This window comes from Apis florea, unplaced genomic scaffold (genome assembly GCF_048593485.1).
Source record: "Apis florea isolate Af1SG1 unplaced genomic scaffold, ASM4859348v1 contig_3585_pilon, whole genome shotgun sequence".
In the NCBI taxonomy this organism is placed as follows: Eukaryota; Metazoa; Arthropoda; class Insecta; order Hymenoptera; family Apidae; genus Apis; species Apis florea.
In genome coordinates this window covers 1,570,058-1,593,774 of record NW_028256788.1, presented here as the reverse complement: position 1 = coordinate 1,593,774, position 23,717 = coordinate 1,570,058, and the positions used below count along the sequence as shown (strand labels likewise).

The window sequence follows — 23,717 nt, the reverse complement described above, 5'->3', positions numbered from 1 at the left end:
TAATTATGACTTAATGACGTCTCTCTTCAATGACACCTATGTGACTCATTTCTTCCTCTCGTAATCGAATGTGTGTTTTTTGTTAAAATTTTTCGTTTCGATAATATTCAAACGCTGTTCCGTGATTAAATATTTTAACGTATAAATCGCGGAGCTTTCTAGGAAAAAGTTTTTTTTTAGGAATAAGTGATGTTTAATATTCCTTCGATTTATTTACAATTTAAAAATTTCACTCTCAAAAAAAAAAAAAAATAAATAATGGATACTCGATCATTCGAGTGTTTCGAGTGTTTTCAAGTGTTTCAAGTCATTGTCAAGTGTTTCGAAAACAAGCACCGTTGACTACGACGCGAAGAAGCAATAATTATTGTCGATGAAGTTGCAACAGATTGTATCGCCGGTCAATTAGCACATCGTTCAACGAAAATAACACAATAAATTACTTTGTACCAATTTACTTTCTGTCTGGTTAATGGGGAATGAATTTAAAAACGAAATGGTAGTACGCATTTTTTTAAAAAAAGAAGAAAGAGATGGAATAATTCATAAATGTAAAATTATGTTTCGAAATGTTAATGTTAGTTAATAATGTAATTTAATTTTTTCAACACGAATTCATAACGAAATTTCTATTTTGTACATACTTATCAAAAGCTGTAATCAAAAGTAATAAAACATATCAGAACTTACGAATTATCGAAATTAAAAATTAACCAGTTAGTAGAAATATTATTCATTTTATTCATTATATTTATAAAACATATATTTTTTAAAACAAAATTCTTGTATAAATTAAATTATATCATAATTTTTAATAATAAGTATATCTTTGATTGTTTGAATTGTTTTAAAAAAAATAATTGTTTTCAACAAACTAGCTCGGTTAAAATATCATTTGGAATATTTTTCATTAATTTTTTTTTACTTTCAAAATAATAATATATAGCTTGTCGTGAATTTTACGTGTTGCTCACGAGTAAGAATAAGATAATTTTTTGTCTCCCTTTATTTTACGTACATTCCATCGCCGAAACAAATAATAGGGGATTTCTCTGGAATCTAGTGAATTTCGCTAGGTACTATGACGTGTGCCTGTATTCACGCAGCTCTGTTAACGATTCGTCATTAAAATTCAATTGGTTTCGAGGATGGGAAGGAAAGGTAAAAAGCGGGGGGGGGAAAGAAGAAAAAAAAAAGCTGGATGATGCACGGACATATTTTTTCCTTCACGGTTACGATTCACGGGGATTAATCTTCTTGGCGTAAAAACACGAGAAGAACAGCTCTCGACTCTGCGTAGGCGTGCAATTTTCTTCTCTTCCTATAGCACCATAATTATTCGACAGAATTCGTGCTTCATTCTGATCCGGTTCTGAACCGACCGACCAACCATTCTCGAAAAATGAATTTTATTTTTCATAGATATTTTGTCGCGAAGAAAAATATGGACGAGAAGAACAAACTTGAAATTAATTGGGTTGTATTCAGAGAAATTATATCTTTTGTAATCATATTATTTAAATTATATAATGTAACGTGATCCTTTTTATTCGTGTGTAACTGATATTTCTACCCGATCGAGATTACGTTACAAAATCGTTAAAAATCTTACTATCTATTAAGCCGATTATGTGAACACGGATTCTAACCTAATTCTCTTCAAACCTCTCTCCTCCAACCTGTTTCTCCCGATAAGAATTTTTACATGTTTCACAGTTAATTACACGCTATTTTAAATCGAATGCTTACTACTCTTGCAATTAAAATATTTTTAAAGTCTTTAAAACACGCGTACACGAATTATCAAAATCATGAATAAATAACTCGATTAAACAAACAAGAAGGCGTTCCTCCTTTGTAATACCATACCTTCAAATCTTCGATCTCAATTATAACATTAATTAAGAGTTTATCTATCCGGCAATTAGTTGCCGATTGCCCGAACGTTCTATCGCGGATTTTTATCGCGTTCGTATCAATTCCCTCTTTCCTCTTGATAATCGGCGGGCCCCGCCACTTTTATAAAATGGGGACTGGTTTCACGGGTAAACCGCACGTGTCGAGTCCCGTGGAAAATTAGATTTTGCGTAATTGCGTCGAATAAGTGGAAACGAGAAGCGGCCAAAGGTAAAAAATAACAATCACGATTTTACGTCGGGTAACCCTCTCCCTTCGCGCGTTGCGGTAACCGTTCACGATGCAATTAACCGTGGAATGCTAAACAGTCGCGATTTCGACCGGCCATTCTGCCAAACGAATACACTCCCGCCTATTATTTCTTATTTAAACGTGTCTTTTTTTAGCCTTGCTCATTCTTTTTACCGTGCTCCCCTCTCGATTAGAAAACTATCTTCTTCGAAGCAATTCTCCCCATTCGTAAATTCAATAATTCCCATACTTTCGTTTATTCGTAGTAAGTTCAATAACTTGTTAAAAAGGGATACAAAAAATCTTTCGAAAATAATTAACCTCTTATGAAACATTAATACGTATAATATATATATTTAAATTAAAATTATTCTAAATAAAGAATCATTTCATCGTAGAATCTTTTAATAATAACAAACAACTCGAGGCACTGAGAACATTTTACAATCCATAAAAACGCATATACCAAAATTATCTCGATCTCGTGAAAATAAAGATAGAAATAACGAAAAAAGAGATCGATTTCCCAATCGAGAAAAGGCCGACAAAAAACGAATCAAAAAAAAAAAAAAGAAATGGGGAAAAAAAATTTGCAGTCGTAGCATGGGTCCTGTCAACGGTTGATGGAAACGGAGAAATAAGAAGCGAGAGAGAAACGAGGAAGGAACTGGAACACAGCGGAACGAATTCGAGGCTCTGCGATGGGATGACGTCATAAACCTTATTTATACCCGCGCGTGTTCCAAGCGTACAAGAACGGTGCCGTTATTCGGGGCACACCTCGGTTGAAGCGGGCGCGGATGCGGGCGGAAATACGTGGATACACACGCGCGTGCACGTCCGTGCTTGCGGTTAAACACGCACCGGAGCACATCCTACACCGGGTGGATTGCGTCATGCAGACAGGCTGCGTTGTCGGGTTACGAAATCCTGGAAAATCTACGAGCCCACGCGACCAATCGATTCCTTCAATGTACACCTATCATGGAATTTAGCGTGAAACACGCGATCGGAATGGGACTCGAGATAGAATTGTTTGATATACGAGGATGTCCTTTCCTTTGTTTATTCTTTGTCGCGTCTGAACTTCTCACGCGAGGATAAAAGTGTCGTGCTTGCGCGGTGGGTAACGATTTTACGTTACCGATTCAAGTAGGTTTCGCTCTTATTAACGATTGTTCGGACAAAATTTTTATGCAGTTAAAAAAAAACAAATTTATATCGTCAAGATGTTTTTAGTATATGTTCGTTGCAAAGTTGTCACGCGAGGATCAAAGGTATCATCGTGTTTGCGCGGTGGGTAACGATTTTGCGTTACCGACTCGAGTAGGTTTCGCTTTTATTAACGATTGTTGGACAAAATTTTTTTTATACGATTAAAAATAAAATTTGCATCATCAAGTAACAGTGCTATTATTGAGGGAATTGGATGCTAAAAAAAAAAAAAGAAAGATAAAAGAAAAGAAAATTACTGGATAGACGACGAATCGTCACGAATATCGTTTAAGTCGAAACTTCAATCAAGTTTGTTCGCGAAAAATGTTCATCGACAATTTCGTGTTGCTAAGCTGTGCATCGTGAAAAAAATTTTACCCTTCTCTCCGAATACCGTGATTCTATGGTAGGTAGATAGGATAGGTAGAAAGAAAAAAGACAAAAAAAAAAGAAAGAAAGAAAGAAAGAAAAAAAGGAAAAACAGAAAGGAGGAAGGGAATAAAAAAAGGGAAAAAATGAAATGGAAGAAAAAAAAGAGGGGAAAAGCCGATTCCCCGGCACGGAAATGGAGAGAGTCGAGGTGAATCCACAAAGCGGCTCGCTGCCGAGAGATTGTCCAGAAAAAAGGCAAAAATTAAGGACCGAGGGAAATTCGGTTACGCTTTTGCGAATCACGAGGTTGCCATGACATTTGTGCGTGTATGCGCGCGCGCGTGTGTGTGTGTGTACGCCCTTATATATACAGAGATGGATAGAGAAAGACTGTTGCCACGCATTTTCTACACGCATGATGGTTAAGAGGAAACAGAGGAAATGTAAAATGAATTACAAGTGGAACGGACACGTTTGTGTCGGCCATCTTTCACGATTAATACGAGAAAAATACATGTACCGACGATGTTTTAATCTTCGCCGTTGAGAAACTTCTCCGCGAGCGTCCTCTGTGTTGACGATATAAGATAAGAGCGACCTTGGGAAAATCTGATTTAAACATTATTGGAGACAGTTTAATTCCGACAGATGGTTTTTGTTTTAGAGATACGTATTTGATTTGATGTTGGCTCATCAAATTGTACATGAATCATCTTTAAACAATTGGACTAATAATTTTGGACTAAAATTTTACAAGTTAAAAATATTATATTTTATTTTTCTGCATAACAGTGTAGAAAGTTTGTTTCTTTTTTGAATTAGTGAATTTTAATTATAGAATAAGGAATACAATATTTATTGCAAAAAGTATAATGATACGCGTATTAAAATGAAAATTAAATTATTATGGAAATCAGCAACAAAAGAAAGGAAGAAGCGGAACGGTAGAAAACACTATTTCACATGTAATTGTGAAATAACGAACGTCTGGCCTCATAATGCAGGTGGTAGTACAGCCAACAGTCCCTGAATTTAAAAGAGCTCATTAAAAGAATGCAAGGAAGTTCACTGACATTGAAAATGGCCCACGAAGATATCTCGTATATACGTGTTTCGTGAATGATACGTCACCTTTGTTTAACAAGTGCAAAAATCAATTTAAATCATCGATCAATTTTCTTTGCTTGCGTTGCGGATAAAACACAAGATGAAGCCATCGCTCGATGTAAATTTTCGGAATTAAATTTTCATAAAATGTTATCTTAAATTTCATCGTAAATTTCATAGGAAGTAATGAAATCATAAATAAGTTATGAAGTCATAATAAGATGTGTTGTATGAGTATATAGTAATCGCGAACGTGAGTATAGTAAAATAGATATCGATGATGTAATGATGTACTCATCTAACCTGACACAATATTTATTTATTCTTACGTTAAATAATTTTTATACAGTTTTTTTTAAATTTGTTATTAAATATTGTATCATGTGTGTAAAATTCACAATAATATTTTAATAGTAAACATATGAATAACACAAGTTTAAATAGAGATATATTTGGGCATGATAATGATATCATGTGGGAAATCTCACGAAGCATATAATCTTACAAAGTATATCTTTCATGCTATCATCACACGGAGATAATAATATTCTCATTATGCTTGAATAAAATATATATATATATATCCGCAATTTTTCAAAAGGTAGATGATTTATTTCTATACGCAGTGTGCAACTGTTGTCAGAATCTGGTATATAACAAACATTCGAATATATATATATATATATATCTTTATGTACGAATGTAACACGAGACGTTTTTAGTTACATTTTAGCTTTCATTTCATTTTACCTTGATTGATTATACTTTCTAAATATAAATTGTAAATCATTTTGAATCGTGGAAAGTAAATCTTCAGAGTTTATTTTTTTTTTTTTTTTTTACCACGTATTTCAATTTGTTTGACGTAGAATAAATTAAATTTTAATTTTAAATAAAAAATGTTATATAATGTAACGTAGTTAATTAAATTGATACGACGCATTATATAAAATGTTACCTGCGATGAAATTTACATGAGCATATTATTTGCATGAGCACTATATAAATATAATAGTGATAAAATTTAATGGAAATTTTAATTAATGTTAAAGAAATACAAAGTCGTAAAAACTGTATTAGATTTCTCTGTAACGTTTTCATATTGTATAAAATAATCATTATTTTAGGTTTTTTATTTTACCACGGAACAAATGTTTTTTTCATTTTAATTTCAATTTGCATATACCGTTTATACAACCGGATGTTTCTCTTCTATGGTAACTGTTCCTAATATTATAATCTTGTTGTATTATGTAAATCGTCTTGCTAAAATTGATTGGATTGATCCATCGATATAACGCACATGTGTGCAGATGTCTTAAAAGGTCTCAAATTGGCCAGGTGAGAGCGATCATATTCGTCGTTGATATATTATTCGAATGGTTATGGATCGGTCTCGAAATTTCGTATAATGCAAAATCGATTTGAAACGAGGAAGATTAAAATAATAATAAAATGCTTATTTTAATCATCGTAAAAAGAGTAAACTGTGTATTCCTTTTCTAACAAATTTCGTTACTTGCCACCACGATCAAACTGCTCTATTTCAACAAAAATCAACTAGGTCGTCTACGATTTTAAATGGAATAAAACTGGAGAAGTGGAGGCTTTCATTCATTACATTTATAACGCAATTATCTTAACAAAATAATCTAATAAAGATCAAACGGTGTTCTGGAACTAGGTTCGAGCCAGAGAGCTCCCCTTTTGTCGGTGCTCTAGAATTTAGGTCATGTTTAGATTGAGATAGAAAAATATCGTCTGCTGAGAGAAGAAATCTATTATTCTTTGAAAGCTTTTCAGTTTAGCCTCATTCTCGCCTCAATTTCAATTTCTTTCGAAAGCATTTGTTGTCTTTATAAAAAAAAAAAAATTATTCCTCAATATCTTCTAAACGAATTATAATTATATATAAAAATTGTCTACACGATTCTTAATAAATTCAAATAAAACTGGAAAATATTGTTAAATCGCACAAGAATTATAAGAGTCTTATAAGAGGTTAGGTCGACGAAGGGTGTAAAGCGCGCGAAATTTAAAAAAAAGAAAAAGCGAAAATTTGATGACGTTGCAAACACGGATGGGTGTGCGTCGAGGAAATAACAACAATTTCCCAGTGAATAATTCAAAAGCAACGAAAAGAGTGTCTGGAGGGCAGCGAGACGTAGTCGATAGAAAATTATTTCTCTCAGGAGGAGCAGATATTCTCTTTGTCCCCTTTAGTTTGCCTTTTATCCGACCGGAGGAAATTCGATTTTATCATAAGCCGCTGTCCTTTCCCCCCCACTCCTCTCTTCGCGACAGACAGCGCTCTGTTATGTCATAAATAACAAGAAGGATACCGTATGGAAAGTCCAAGAAAAAGGGGGGGCACGTGCGCCCAACGACGATTCTGCCTGCGAAAAAACCTGCCTACCATTATATACGGTTTTGTTTAACATAAGAAACCAATAAAGTAAAAATATTTCTATCGTGTAGGCAACGAATTTTCCCATCGAAATTTAATTCCAGCATCTACGAGGCCAATATATGAACGTTGCCGTGTAAGCCAACTTCGAGACTTCGCAGTGATATAACTCTAATATATCCAATCTTTTCTTACTCTTGAGATATATATATATATATATAGATTATTTATTATCCGTTTCTATGATTAATACGAGTGTCGCAATAAAAGAATTACAAAAATCGTATCAAACTGCGGAATTATTCTTCCGTACAATTCTTTGGAAAAATATCGCCAGTACAGTTTGAAGAAATTTCTCTTGAAATTTTCGTGTCGTTAGTGAAACGGGAAAGAATTAAGAGAGAAGGAGATGATACAGCCAACCATGTTGGTGGAACGTTCTCAGAGGATACAATGGAAAATGTGCAATGGCGTCTAACGTTCTTCCTACCATATACTGGGGGAAATTGAAAATCCAGATTTTTCTCTTGGTTGCTTTTCACCCCGACTTTACCCTTGCGGATTCCTCTGTTATCTGCCGCTGTCTCAAACTGCATCGAATTTGTAGGAAGAGGTTTCGCGTTACGCTCAAGAGGACTCGAAACATGAAATATGTACCAAAGTGATATCCGGATTTGCTTGCGTGTCGCGGACACGTTTGTTTGTTTTGGAGAGGATACCACCAGAGGAAAATGTTATTTCTTGTTGTTGATTCTTTCACTGATCTTCCGAATAAATATTTCCTCGACCTCCTTCCTCCCGGCCTTTTATTCGACTACCTCCCACGGTGTATTATTCTTTAAGATGATATTCTCGAAACGTAGAAACGATTTTGATAGCGTTCCAATTTCAATTTATGAGATATTGTTGAAGATAATATCGTATATATACGTATCGTTGCAATTTTATGTTAAAGTGTGGATTTTCTTTTTCTTCTTTTTTTTTTTATAAATATTTCATTTCTAATTTTTCAGTATAATAATGAATTTTCATCGCATTAAGATAGAAAAATAAATTGCTTCTTTTGAACAAAAATTGCTTTTTGAATTTAATTCGTTGCTATGGGAACGATTCGAGATTTTTAACTAAACTAGTGTCGTATTTGCATTTTTATGAAAATTTGATGAAACTCGTAATTAAAGATCAAATCTTAATGAATTATAAAAAAATATTTTCATATAAAAATTACATAAATTACATAAATTCGTTGAGGCTGAAATTAAAATATTTTCCACCATATTTCTGATTATCCCTTTCAATTTCATATTTCATATTTTGAAATACCGGTTTTAAAAATATAATTATTACGTAGAATTATATTCCGTTTATAAATGTATCTGTGCGTTATATTACGATGCATTTTTGAAAATTTGCCCAATTTGTTTTTTATCGATCGAATCAACTTTGAAAAATTTGTTAAGCATAAAGTTAATATTACGAATAATTTATCGATCAAAATTTTTTATCATAAAATACGTGGAAATAACGTGCAATTAATCCCAAGACTGTCTGTTATTTTTCATACGTGTAATCATCAACTCTATTTATATATAAAAATTTTTACACAACAAAGGGAATGAAGTTTCAATCCAAATTCGTTCATAAAAACGAATATAAGTGTACAATTTTAAAATATCCGTAATATTTCAAAGGGAAATTATCCCGTGGTTAAAGTTTCATTGGATTAAAATTGTTTCGCGTGGAGAAAAAGCTAATATATCCGTAATAAAGCCTCAGTTGACTCGGAGGATTCTTCATAACGGTGGTGGAGCATTTTTCATCGTTGGGATACAGTATCTCGTGATGAGACAAATCGGTAGATAAGGTTTATGCAAGCAAACGCCACGGTATGAAAAATGAGAGATTCGCGTCTGAAGAAATTCCATTGAATGGAACTGATAGATGTTATTAATCGCGCGGGCGTATCTCCGATCTGCAAACAATTTGTGACGTTACTTAAGGCGAACCTTCTTTGAAATTACTGCCTCGAAAACTTGGAGAGGAGCATAAAGCGATTCGCCATCTTATTAAACGGAAAATTCTTTCCCGTCCTTTTGAACGTTTCCTACACGAGATATTTTTTGGTCGAAATTCTTTCGGAGGTTAATTTTACGTGCCTCGTATCGATTTTAAATATCTAATACATCTTATTTTATCTTATCTCTGTCTATTTTCATAAAACGAAATTTTGTATGGGGGAAAAATCTAGCCAAACACGTAAACCTAACCTCAAAACAATTCTAAATTGTAATTCGACAATAATAGAATTTATAGACTTATTTTTAACACATATGCTGCAATAACATTTAGGTTAGGTTAGGTCAAAGTCGAATTCGAGAGAAATATCTCACATTCGGAAATATGTATAAAATAAATTCCCCTGATCGATTCGCTTAAAGAGGGCAGACTGTACCGATTTCAAGGGATAAAATCAAGTGTATTCAACGACAGATTGCATTTTCCAGATGTATTCTTTGAATGCAACGGAATATCTTTGACGTTCGCTTATCGATCCGCATTCTGAATGGTTGGATTTCGTTCAATGCTGGTGATGTTTAATAAAATCCGCGGTGAGATTCCATGGATATGAAAGTTAGAGGGAAGGCATCGTTAATGGCTGTTCGACACGATTTCCAACGCCCTGTCGATATTTAAGGGACGGTCATAAATCTCCGCGAGCAGGGGAAATTATTTAAATACAAAGGATCGTCGATGTCATTCATCTCTCGTTGGTGGATCTTCCGTTGAATGTACAAACGAAACGATATAACCTATATAAATCGTCGTTTTTAATGCTCGTCAATCTCTAGTTGGCTAGTGGCCCGAGGTTTAATTGCATTTCTCTGATTGTTAATTAAATAATATCACCGAATGGTGTTTAATAGTTTTCGATGCAAAAGAAATTATTTAATGGCCGATTGATTTCCACAGTTCTGTTTTATTCAAACGTGAAACGATTGATAAACGATGAATTCGATTTATAATGGAAATGAGTTCGCTGAGCTTCTCTGAAGTTTAAAATTTTTATGATATTTCTTGTTGCGTGATGTTAAATTGATTACTGTACTTTTTCTTTAAATTTGAAATTTAATTATAAAAACAATTTGAAATAGTAGACATAATAGAGATATATTTTTAGGTTAAGTGTTTAAATGTTGATTTATATATTTTTAACGATATCATTTTCTTTTGTTATAGATATTAATCAGAAAATTAGTAATTGGACTGAAGATTGTGACGTTTCGAAATTTCGGTGAGTATTTAAATTTAGAGAAAACTTTATTTAAATTTAAGATAACTTATCAATAAACCAATTTTTACATAGAATAAGAAATAAAAAAATTATATAATAAAATATAAATCAAAAGTGACAAAAGAATTATAATTGTAAGAATTTTAAGTGAAATCTTTTGAACACGTTTAACAAAAAGATTGATAAAAATTAAAATATTACAAGTGGCCACTGGATACACCTATATTCTTCGCTAAGATTACTCTTTCGTTGTAAAACGTGTCGTAAAATGGAAACTCTTATTCTCCACAGATTTATCAGCCTCGTTAAAACTTGGAATAATTATTGCTTAATATTCCCGGTATTACGTAAAACTGAATGCATAGAAAAAAAAAAAAAGGATGCACAAGTATTATGAACAATGGTTTCCTAGAGTGTAATTGTGAAATATATTCGGACACATTCGTACGAATTAACTATTTTCTCTTCTCTTTCTTATTTTCTCGTTAAAATTACTAAATTTCTGCGTTTATCGCGTACTCGCGTTTCAATGATGAATTAATGCAATGCCATGTAATTTATGCAAATATATTATTACGCGAAATACGAGTTATACGATACCTTATACGATAAAAGGATAACTTTTAATCAGATGGCATGCATTATCCTAATATATATAATCGCAATTCGAGTTGCAATCTCGAGTATTTTCTCAATTATAGTTATATTTTTCCACGATCGTTATTCAATTTCGATTTTTTACATTTTATCGTTTAAATATTAAATATCGTAATGCGAACAATTGTAATTATTTACGAACCAGTTACAACAATCGGACGTTTAATATCCTTCGAGGAATAATTCAATTGATCGAAAGAAACGCGACATTTTATCTTTCTTTTTTCACCCCTTCTTTTCGATCTGGTTAAAAATAAGTACTCTCATCATTCAATGCTCACGGAAAGTACTGTTTATCTAGTTTTCAAGTCTAACCGGATTGTGTCACCGGAAAAGAGATAATTCTCCGCGAAACGTGGTTACAACACACGTCTGCAAAACTGCACTGTTGCCTCGGCTATTTATCTCGCATCAAGATTTCTTTCGCTGTTGAAAAATATTGAACGTACGAATCGTGTTTTCCTCCATTAAGGTGTTAATGCAATATTTCTTTTTTACATAACATAATAATGAAATCATATATCGTGTGACATTAGTATTTATTTTTTTTAACTTTTTGTAGCATGTTGATCGCATCATTAATTTTAAAGCTTATCTTAAATCTTAGGTTAGGTTAGGTTGAACGTGTTTTCCTCCATTAAAGTGTTAATGCAATATTTCTTTTTTTATATAACATTAATAATGAAATCACGTATCGTGTGACATTAGTATTTATTTATGTAACTTTTCGTGACATATAGATTTTAGTGTACTACTAACCTTAAAACTTATTTTAAATCTTAGGTTAGGTTTAATTTTCCTCCATTAACGTGTTAATGCAATATTTCTTTTTTACATAACATTAATAATGAAATCACGTATCGTATGACATTAGTATTTATTTTTTCTAACTTTTTGTATCATGTTGATCGCACCATTAATTTTAAAGCTTATCTTAAATTTTAGGTTAGGTTAGGTTGAACGTGTTTTCCTCCATTAAAGTGTTAATGCAATATTTCTTTTTTACATAACATAATAATGAAATCAGGTATCGTGTGATAATATTTATTTTTTCCAACTTTTTGTAGCATGTTGATCATTAATTTTAAAACTTATCTTAAATCTTAAGTTAGGTTAGGTTTAATGTGCTTTCCTCCATTAAGGTATTAATGCAATATTTCTCTTTTACATGACATAATAATAAAATCACGTATCGTGTGACATTAGTATTTATTTTTTCCAACTTTTTGCAGCATGTTGATCGCACCATTAATTTTAAAGCTTATCTTAAATCTTAAGTTAGGTTAGGTTTAATGTGCTTTCCTCCATTAAGGTATTAATGCAATATTTCTCTTTTACATGACATAATAATGAAATCACGTATCGTGTAATATTAGTATTAATTTTTCTAACTTTTTGTAACAGATTGCAACGTATCATTTAAAGCTTGTCTCAAATCTTAGGTTAGGTTCTCTGTCATTAATCATTGTAAAAATATAACTCTGTCCATTCCATTTGTGCGAGACATAATTTCAATTTCAAATAAGAAACGTAATAAATCACGTAATCGTTTCTTGTTCCAAGGAAACGAATGTACACAGTTACGAGATCCCACCGAATTTTCCTCGAGACGATGAACACGATACACGAGCAATTTACGTTCAAGACAAAGGTAATAAGCGAGTCGGGGAACGATTTTTCACGGCTTTATCCGCGGCATTTTTTCCATAGAAGGAAAGTATAGCGCGGGGCAGTTGCTCGAGGCAACGGTTAGCCCCGTAATCTCGATTTATCAACGGACCCTCAATTTTCCTTTGGCAAAGTCGGCTCGTGAGCTCGGCCGAGTGGTTGAAATTAAAGCATCGGAGTAAACGTAGGAGTTCCTCGCATTAAATTATGGAAGAGGAGCTGTCTTCTTCTATCTAATTTACCCTCGGCCGCGAGTTAAGCTGACGCTTGAAATTAAGCCAGCCCCTAATAAATTCATTGGGCGGTAACTCCACTTACAGTTAACAGTAATTCTTGGATTTTCCAACGGCGAGGCCGTGCGAACAATCGAGGATTTCGGTCAGCTTTCGAAGCGGCGCCAGGGTCATTGTATTTCTTTGGGCGGAGAGTCTTGGTTTACTTTGCAGCCCCGCAAGGTATTCTCTCTCTCTCTCTCCCTCTCTGAAGAGATCGACTTATCAAATTTGATATTAAAATGAACGAAATTGCGATTGATCGCTCGACGAAGTTTCCTCGTTGTTTAAAATAGTGGAATCGAGGATCTTCTAAATAATCGTAACGCTGACAAGTTTTTAATGGAAGAAATTTTTGAATCAGTCAATCAAATAGTGCCATAAATTCAAGAAATACACAAGGGCTACTTATCGATTACTTTACAAACAATTCAATGATTTTGAGATTAGGATTATAAGCACCTGATATAAGCAGGCTAATTCCAAAATTCTGGAATCCGCTCTACGCAAAGCAAAGTATACACATTTATACACTTTCGACAATGAAGAACAATGGAAATGTTGGAGCCCTCCCCCTGGAGAGGAGATCGCTTTTAAGTTTCACGAGAATGAATCCATGGAAATCCGCCGTGCCCGATTTAAATATCAATCGGTTGTGGAGAAACGCGTGAGGAAAGAAACGGGAGACTTATACCGGAATGAGCGGAACGGATTAAACGAGGCGAGAAATCAGGTGAAAGGTCGAGATACGAATGGATGCGTCTGAGAAACGGGAAGAGCAAGCGTTGAAAGAGCTGGCTGGCCCCGTGATTGCTCGTATTTCCAAAGAGGGAGGGAGGAAAGACGCGAAACGGTTTATTCTCAAGCCCCACCCTGCTTGCATTTTCTTTCGGAGAGATGCAACGGTGTTCCCTCCAGAGGATGCATTATATCTCTCATTGCTTCGCGATCGATAATACGTTCTCGTTTATACAGAGAGGGCCCTCTGTGGCAGACACTCGTTCCGTGGAACATTGTGATGCAACGCGTTGTGACTGATTGTCCTTCGCCCGATTTCAAAAGCCTTTGTCACTGCCTTTGCACGCCCTTCGCCGAATTCAGCGCGAGCTTGGCAATCCTCAGCCGCGGTAAACCGAAAACGAAAGATTAATCGATTTTTCTTCTCTCCTCCACGTGTTATTAGTATTATAGATAGGATTCTATAACATCATCTTCGATTCCAGAAATCAAGATTCTCCTTCTCATCCCCTCTCGCCGATCCTTTCTCCAATCTCAGATATGCTCGAAATCCGCTGTTCCGTGTTCATCTCGCCCACGTTTCGGGGTCCACGGGGTCAGGTGAAATATGAAAAAGTTTGGTGAAAAGGGTTAAATAGGGCAAACGCCTACAGGCCAGCCCCCATCCGCTTTTCTCTCCGCTCCACACACCTCTCCCTTTCAGCTTTCTCATCCCGTCGACGCGCACTCGAGGCCCCCTCCCCCTCCCCCTGATATATAGCGCGTTTATCGACCGGTTCTTGTCTCATCGCGGATTAGAAAGAACGGCCCTACCGTGTTCAACCGTGATTCCAATTCCTCGATCGTGTCTGGCCGGTAATCACGGCGCGGGATTTCTTTCCACGGAGGAAGGAGCTTGGACGACGAACCGCGGCCTCCAACCCCAACCCGCCCCCCACGATTGATCGCTTCCCGTCCAACCTTTAATCCTTAACACCGGTTAAGGTTGTGGTCGAGCACAAAGTCGGATCTTGACCAGATTTTCCTCCTTCTGCACGAGTAGTAACCCTTTCGACCCGCCCCTCGAACACCGTTTCGAGCATCGTTTCCGGTCCAAGGAATTCTTTTCTCCAGATGTTCCACATCTCCAGTCGTTTGACCGATTTTATTTTTGTACGTGTTGCTCGTCGGTGGAGAGAATCGTCTCATCTTCCGTTCCGGAAAAGTTGGCCGTGAATCGAAAGGCCGAATCAATTATTTTGATACTCGTACAAATTCAATTGGATTCTAATTTGGTTCTAGTTTTTTTTTTTTTCATATAAAATAACGTAGTTTTTAGTTTTAGTAAAGCCGTATAACGAAACATTGTGGGTGTGTTATAACTCGAATATTCAAAATTCTAAAAATTATTTTAAAAATATTCTCTAAGAAATTATTACCTTAATTACAAAATTACGTTTATAAACTGTATATTCTCTCTGAATTCTACTCTGCATTGATACGCGAGTCGTCATTTTGGATATAATATACAAAGAAATGTGCGTGAAAATAGGCGTTTCCTTTCAGATTAACCGATCAGACCCACGTTCCTTCTTTCCACCGGCGAACGGTACGTTAATTCAACGAGAGAGAGGCCACCTTTCTTTCGAATCCTCAAATGCTCAGAATTCACGGAGCGCATAATCGTTGTGCAATTAGACGGATAACAGTGATTAGACAATTACCGCTAGACACGCCGCGGGAATACACGGCGCGGAGATTAACGGTCCGCGGCACGGGGAGATTGAAAATCCAACGAGCGCTGCCGGATTACAGCGTCTGGTGACTGGGATCTGGCGAGCTGTTCGCGATGCGTGATACCGTGCAATTTCGGGGCTTAATCATCACCGCGTCAAGCATTCGCGTTTCGACGGGTTATTCTTTCATTTTCCTTCAACAAAAGTGGATGCAAATCGTTGGACGGACCTGTGAATCGATCGTGAAATTGAAAGAACGATTTTTACGCAATGGCCGTTTTGTGCGCCGTGGTTCGAGGCCACCTGTTTCGATTAAATCCTTTAATTTCAAAGTAACGGACTTCTTTCTCGATATTTCACGCGTAAGTTATGAAAAATTGGGATCAAGAAAATGCTGCTTCGTTAATTAACATTCGATTCGATAAAGAAAAAGAAAAAAAGTAAGATTAAGGAGACGAGCGGGTAACGTAGGATTCGATGGGATGGTTAATGACATTGTCGCGGCACTTACTCCGTCCAAAGACTATGCATTACAATATTTGAGTGGAATCTGAAAGTCTCGAGTCCCTCTCACCCGGAATACAAAAATATTGTCAAAGCGAAAGAAGATGAAAACAGCATAAGAGGAGGCCGCCTGGTCTGTCGATCTGTTCCAGGTTGGAATTAAGAAAAGGAAACAAGAGGAGAATGGGGAAAAAGAAGAAGAAGAAGAAAAAAATATCATTTCTCTGGAGTTTTATTCCAATTCCTCGAGTGCGTCTGCCGGTAATCACTACGTTGGATTTCTTTTGTAGAGTTTTTTTCTGCGAGAAAAAGAACGAGAGAGTAAGATACTATCTCTCTCTCTCTCTCTCTCTTTCTCTCTCTCCTCGTCTTTTATATTCCCTCGCTATCGCGTTACAATCAATCGCTTTGTCCCGTCGACGTTGTGCAGTCTCTTTAAGTTGATGCTCCACTAACAATATATACGTATATTCGACGCAAGAGAACGGAACGTTCTTCCGTGAAATCGATGCACGACAGTTTCCTCGGCGCGTGGACAAAATAAAAGACGTATTATTCGAATTCGAGCGTTGGATAATACGACGAGTTGCACGTGCACGCCTCTGTGAATGCGTATTCAACGGGGGGAAAATTGACACTCTTTCAAGATGTGGAATCTTGTCGCCAACGTGTACGACGAATGCTTGAACGGTTCGATAAAAGAGGACAGGAAAAGAAATTTTATATCGAGATACGAAGAGATAATTTTAAGATACGTTTCCATTCGCGGTATTAATTTTAATCAACCGAGTTTTCAAACCTAGAGGCAGACGCTCTCCAAGGAACAACGTTTCTTCTTTTCGCTTCTTTTGTTGATCACCATTCGATCGTAATCGCGCGATGATCCCATCGGTACTCGTCTCGATCACGCCAATTCGTGTTATTTCGCTAGGCTCTAGCTAGGGGGAGCTACTCGAGTACCGTTTACCATTCGAGTCGTCGTCATCGAGACGCGTGAAAGGAGAAGGAAAAACGTTGAAGCGAGAAATCTTCAACGACCAGCGAGACAATAGCTGTCCGGACAATGCTCAAACCCGTAGAAGCTGGCAGTGATTACATAATCATAGCCTAGTAAACACGTACAATGAGAACGAATCGTTACGCGGTGCATGCCTACTGCCGCTGTTGCTAGTGCTTGGCGCTGGTTGCCTGGTAATCTCTCTTTCTCTCTCTTTCTCTCTCTATCTGTCTCTCTCTCTTTCTACGCTGTTAGCTATAGTGTCTGCGGACGAAAAATCCGACATGGTACTCGACGTTCTAATGCCGTGCCGTGGTCGGCGAGCTGAGAGGTTTTCATCGTAGGCTATCCACGCTCGTGGGAATCAGGGCTTTTTATCGGGCATAGTCCGCTCTCTCTTTTCCCTTTTCCTCCATCGCCATCACCACTACTATATCCCTCCTTTTCCCTAGTCCAATGTCTCTCTGTCTATCCCTTTTTCTCACCTCTTCCTCTTACCCTTTCGTTACCCCCTCTCTCCCGCCACTCTCTTTTCATCTCTTCTCTCTACCTCTTTCTCCCAGACCTGGCTTTGTACACGATACAGACTTTCTGCGGTATTACGTGGGTATACAGGGTGTCCTATCTAACGACCCTTATCCAATTCTCGCGTTTTCCAAAACGATCCTCCATTCTTTTATTCCTTTTTGATTCTTCTCTTTTTTTTTCTTTTTTTTTTCTTTTTTTTTTTTTTTTTTTTTAATATCGCTGATAGAGACGGGTAGGTAGACGCTTTGTTTGTTTGTTTCCCTGTGTTCGTGTTTTTTTTTTTCGTCTATTCTTCGCGTCTCTCTTCTCTTGTCCTTGTTGTTTTATTTCGATTCGCGTGTGGATTTTGTTTGGTGAATTGCGAAATAGGAGAGTTTATAGAGAGAGAATATTTTTGAGATGAGAGTTCCCTTCCCCCTCCCCCCCCCCGTTTTTTCTGTTAGGTTGAAACGGTTTGTTCGACGGTTTTTCGAAATTTTTAAATCGGTAAATAGTTCGACGTGTTTTTCTTAGTAAAAATTAGAAAATTCTTTATAACTTTATTTGTTTGGAAGAAAAAGAAATTTAATTGATTACATGTTTTTTTTTTCTTTCTATTTCAATTTGAGATTTTGAGATAAACGATACTTACGAGCAAATTAATTATTTACAACAATGATAAAAAAAAAAAGCTCGAATCTCACAGACTTTCGATAATTTCCTCCAAACAAAAAAAAACCAACATCCCAAGATCCAAATTAAAAATCATCTTATCCCGATCGTCGTTCGATTCACAAGACACCCCATATAAAGGAGCCCGTGTCCATAGGCTTCCTCTTTCTCCTTCGCGAACGCCACTTTAGATCCGCTCTGTTTTCTCCCTCTCCGCCTTCCCACCTCTCTTCCTTCCTCCCACCCATGCGTCCAAGTCGTCATCGTATCAGTTTCACAGTTCGAAACTGACTAACTCCTCGTCGGGAAAAATCCGAACAGACGTGACTCGTCGTACGTAGGAGAGAAGAAGCTCGTGTGCACCACTTTTCTCAGGCAGGCGGCAGGCCTGGGCTCTCTAACGTTCCTCCTCCGCACGAGCTCTCACGATTTTTACGACGGAATCTGTTTATCGCTGGAAAAAGGGAAGCCAACCAGAGCGTGTTCATGTGAAATTGAACGTCGAGTGGCACTTGGTCGAATACACGTGGAAAACGGGAAATTTTTCAAGACAGGGGAGGGGAGGACTTTTCTTTTCTCCGCTTGCCTGTTTGCCTTTGTCGATGTGCCGCTCTCCCTTTACATTTCTCCTAACCCTTTTTCTCCTCGGTTGTACCATTTTTGCATTTCCTTTCTCTCTCTCTCTCTCTCTCTCTCTCTCTCTCTCTCTCTCTCTCTCTCTCTTTACTCGAGTTTACTCGAAAACGTTTTACCTACCTACCCATGAATGTCATGGCGCAAGCGATGGATGGTAATAATGGGGAGGAGGGAGTTTTTTTTTAAGAAAAAGAGAGAGAGAGAGATTCAAAGAAATTTGTCATTTACGAGAAGGGCCTGACTGTGGCGGAAGAATAACGTGAAAGGCCAACCGTCTGTCGTAAAGAGGCTTCTCCAATCGAAAGGTTTCTTTACACCGGGCTCAGGATTTGCTCTGCTATTGACTTTTAAAGAAGGGGGGGAGAAGCGATTCTTTTAATTGCGACTCGGTAATGAGGCTTCGATTCACCGCTGTTCCATCGTTTCCTCCACGTTTTCGATTCGCGTGTTACGCGTATCCTCGATGATAATTTCGTGTTATATGCGTTATACGCGCGAATAGAATTGGTAATGGTTTTTGGCAATGGGCTTTACGGACAATCTATTGTTCGAAGCGGTCTATTGTTTCTCACAGCAGTATATGGTTGCCGTTGGTTTAAAATTAGATTTTTCTCGAACACACTTGTCACAGAATCATCGCGATATTTGTTCCTCGTACGACGAATCGGTACGATAATCACGCTCTGAAATATCCAATTTAAATTTCTTCTTTCTCTTTCTCTCGTCTCGCTACAAAAAAAAAAAAAAGAAAAAATATTCCACATTTCGCCACGAAGAATTTCTATTTTTCCAACGATAATGCTCGTCGAACCTCTCTCTAATTGGGGGACCTAATATTTGACTTTGCCTTGAATACATATCTCCCTTATCTCCTCCAACCGTTCAAACCATCTTACCGTGTTTAAAGAGAAATCAAGAAAATCGGGAACCAAAACTTTGCCAACCCATTCGTCGACCCTGTCGTCTTTTCATTAGCATCCGAAAAGTCGACGAGATCGACGAGGGAGATGAAACGAGTAACGAAGTCTCTCTCTCTCTCTCTTTCTGGAATAATGAAAAGAATTATTATTGTGATCGTGTCGTTTGTGTCATGCCAGCCATGATAACCTCGGTTTTCTCTTCGAGCCCTATTCTCGTTGCCCATAACTATAAACCGAAATCAGCGTTCACCATCGCCTCTTCCTGTAAAATTCAACCGTTCCGAGTAAAAAAAAAAAAAAAAAAAAAAAAGAGATAAAGAACCTCTCTCTCTTTCTCTCTTTCGTTAAAGGTAAACACACAACTCGCTCCACGGATATTTCGTACGAAGGTTGCATTTTAATTAAGAAACTGATGCCATCTAAGATGGTTCGGTCAACCCGGCAAGACTTTTTCTTTTTCTTTTTTTCTTTTCTTTTTTTTTTTTTTTAAGGCGAACTATGGGGAAATAAAGTTTTACAAGTTAAGACCGCCGGGAGAAGAAAGTTCCCTCCGCGGTTCCCGTTCAAGTTACGCGCCAGTCGTACGCAGATATTTTAACTTTTTGACTCGGGAAAATTGTTTCGTGCACCGTCAACCCTCGCGGAAACTTTTATCCTCGTGATATAATTTTGATCCTCGTGGCTGGGAAGAACGGGGTAAGGAAGAAAGAACGCTCAGACCAATTTCCCTTCGTTTGTTTCATTATATGCTTGGGACAAGGAAGTAGTTGTACTTTTTACATCTCGAAACTCTGCTTTTTTTCTCAAATCATCTTTGTGCATCTTTGTGTGTTTGCGCAAGATCGAACATCGTTACGCGGATCTTGGACAGTGTGAACTGTACAATTAATTTTTTTTTTTTTTTTTAGAGTTTTTTTTTAGAGATTTATAACGTCGTATTACACGTGCGCGCGTGTGTTTTGGAATAAATGTTTATCAATAGTCGTAACGATACAATGAACGAATGACGTAAATGGCCTGCATCACCTCTAGCATTCTCAAATGAAAAAAGAAATGGAGTAAAGACAGTGGAGATACATACATAGAGCGAGTTTCTGTGAGGTCTTGAATAATTCAAGGATTTTGTCTGCCCCAATACCGATCACACGTGCCCCTCGCTTATGACAAAACTAATAAAATTGAAAAGTTTCTTTCTTTCATTCTTCAACTCGATTCGCGCATCAAGGTGGCGCCATCTCTGCCCGAGAATTGCAAATTTATACTCCTTAAAATTTAAATTTTATTAACGTTCAATATTTTTGCCATACATTTCCGCTACGTAAGTTCATCGATTTTATGAAATTGCAACGAGGTTCGTGGTATGATTCGTCTTACAATAAAGGAAGGCAGAAGTAAAGAGAGACAGAAGAAGGATAAAGATGATGACATCGATGATGGCGGCGATGGAGGAGACGAGAGCAACGGAGCGACTCGAAACCACAGGCGATTTGATAGCCGTAACCTCCCGGAAATATATTAAAACAGGATGTTGGACCGACTTCCTCTCTCAAACGTATACGTCGTTGCTCTCTTCTTTCCCCGATATTACCTCCATGAATATCCCTCGACTTTTATTTTTATCGATCTCCCTATGTTCCTCCCAACGAAGACGCGCAAAGTGTATAAATTTTATTTTCCCCCATATTCGTTGATTTTATTCGCTCCCTCCTTTTTTTTTTTTTTAACCTTTCGATGGATGAAGTTATCACATCGACGCTCGAGGGTTGCGCTTTTAATGGTTCCAAAAAAAAAGAAAAAAAATACACGATATTTTTGAGATAATCGAATTCTATAAATGTCCAGAAGAGATATACACGCTCAATCACAAGGCTCGCACTCGATCGAATGGGACACACACAGTGTTCATTCACTGTGTGCTAAGTTTACACGATACACCCTTTCATCCCGTGCGCTCTTTTCGTCGTAGGGCTTCTTACATATCGGTTGATCATTGTTATCGAACGTAAGGAACGTCGGCGCGAAAGAATCCAGAGGTCGAGCACCGAACCGTTTGCGGTATTCCTTCACGATCACCACCCACCCTATAATCCTATCTGTCGAGAGATCGATCGATTTTGTCAAAAGCAAGGTGGCGGGACGGTGGGGTCGAAAGAGCTGAGTCACTCGAAAGACATTCGATAGCGGTTTCAGAGGGATGACGGGGTGGTTCTGAAGCCTCGTTTTTGAAGTAGATCCTCCTGGTTCTGGGAACTGGCTTCGTGTAAGACTTTTCTTACGCTTATCTTTCTTAGACCCCCGCTGTAATTCGTCCCCGATTCCCTCGAATCTCGATTTTATCGAGGAATGAAAAAACGTTCGTGAGAAATTTCCACAGCTCCATTTCTCTTTCATCGCATAGTTTCTTTTCATCTTGAAAGTTATGGAAGTTGTTATTCAATACACATTTGATCGAAACTTCGTGCTATTTTCTTATTTCTGTTTGTATTGCCAGAAAAGTGGAGCGTGTATAAAATGTCAATGCTTATACATTTCTTTCGAAATGAAATACTCTCGCTCGCAAAGATAATAATTCGAAATTATTTAAATAATACTCGAAAGAATTCGAAGGAAATTTTTAGAAATTGTTCGCGGAAAGAAACGTAACCGCGCGGAACTCGTCGAAATGGTTTTACATCGAAACAACTACGATCCATCGGTGTTCCAGAAGCAATCACTAGTCCGCGCGGCAGGCAGAGGAAACACGATTTCCGCGAGCCAAACGAATTCCGTACGCGTTAAACGCTACACACAACTTCGTAAACGTATTCTCGCTGAATTTAATTTGCCGCTCTCGTGTTCTCAATCGAGAGAGAAAAGAGAGAGAGAGGGAGAGGGAAAGAGAATCGTTGAAAAATTACTTTAGTTCGCAACGATTTCTAGATTTGCATAAAAGTGTGAACAGTCCGGGGAAAAATGAATATCGATTCGTTTCGTTTCGAGTTTATTAAAAACCTGTTAAAAATTTATTAATTTTTTCGAAAACGTTGCAATCGCTTCTTAAGAAAATTGGTATCGAGCGAGATTTCATAATCGAAGACGATTTTACCAAAATCAAACTCTTCGCTCTGAAAAAAAAAAAAAAAGACACAAGCCAGGGTCTGTTTCGCGGTTAAAGGTTTTAATATCGGCTGGAACACAAGCAGGCTCGTTTCTCCAACGAGCGCATCGTGTGGGACGTTACTCGACATAAAACCTGAAACTTTCTCTTAATAACTCGTAACATAAATACAGAGCCGGCCAGCCTCGGATAGAGTGAAAACTGCCGCGTACCGGCCTGTAAGAAGAGCATAATTTACACCCCCGTGGAAAAGCGGCCGCGCTGCTTAACACCGTCCCTTTTTTTTCCCCCCTCTCTCCCTCCCTCCCTCCTCCTCCTCCCCTCCTCCCCCCTCTTCCTCTGCCGTCGCGCGCGGCAAATTTATTCCAAAATATCCGGTGAATTATTTTCTCTTAAGCCCGTTTCCCGTTGGAAATTAGAATGAAGTTACCGACGAGAGAAACTTCTCGACTCTCGTCCCCCTTATATACGCACGCGTTTATATTTCGACCCACCGTTTGCCCAAACCGCTCTCCCGTCATTTCGTTGGAAACTGGCTGCCATAACAGAAACATTGGTTTCCCGCCAGTGTAATCGTTTACGTGATACTCGAAACGATACAAATTGCTTCGAAACCCAATCGATCTCGCGTGTATCTGTATTTATCAACTCTTTCTAAGCGACTTCTTACGCCTCTTCTTACGCAATTCGAGTTGCTTTGACGGTGTTTATTGAAGAAAGAAAAAAAAAAGAAAATTGGCGATCAAAAACGAAATATCGATGCTACGTTTCCATAGAATCCTATAATCAATCC

At 37.3% G+C, this 23,717-nt stretch overlaps 1 long non-coding RNA gene across 4 annotated transcripts in view; it reads left to right on the top strand.

Annotated features, from left to right (window-relative positions):
* The window catches only part of LOC105735726 (uncharacterized), a 210,254-nt gene that overhangs the window by 172,294 nt on the left and 14,243 nt on the right, over positions 1-23,717 (top strand). For all 4 annotated transcript variants that reach the window (XR_015294125.1, XR_015294127.1, XR_015294126.1 and 1 more), the window contains one exon: positions 10,487-10,541. This is a non-coding gene — a long non-coding RNA (uncharacterized LOC105735726). The remainder of the gene's footprint in view (positions 1-10,486; positions 10,542-23,717) is intronic.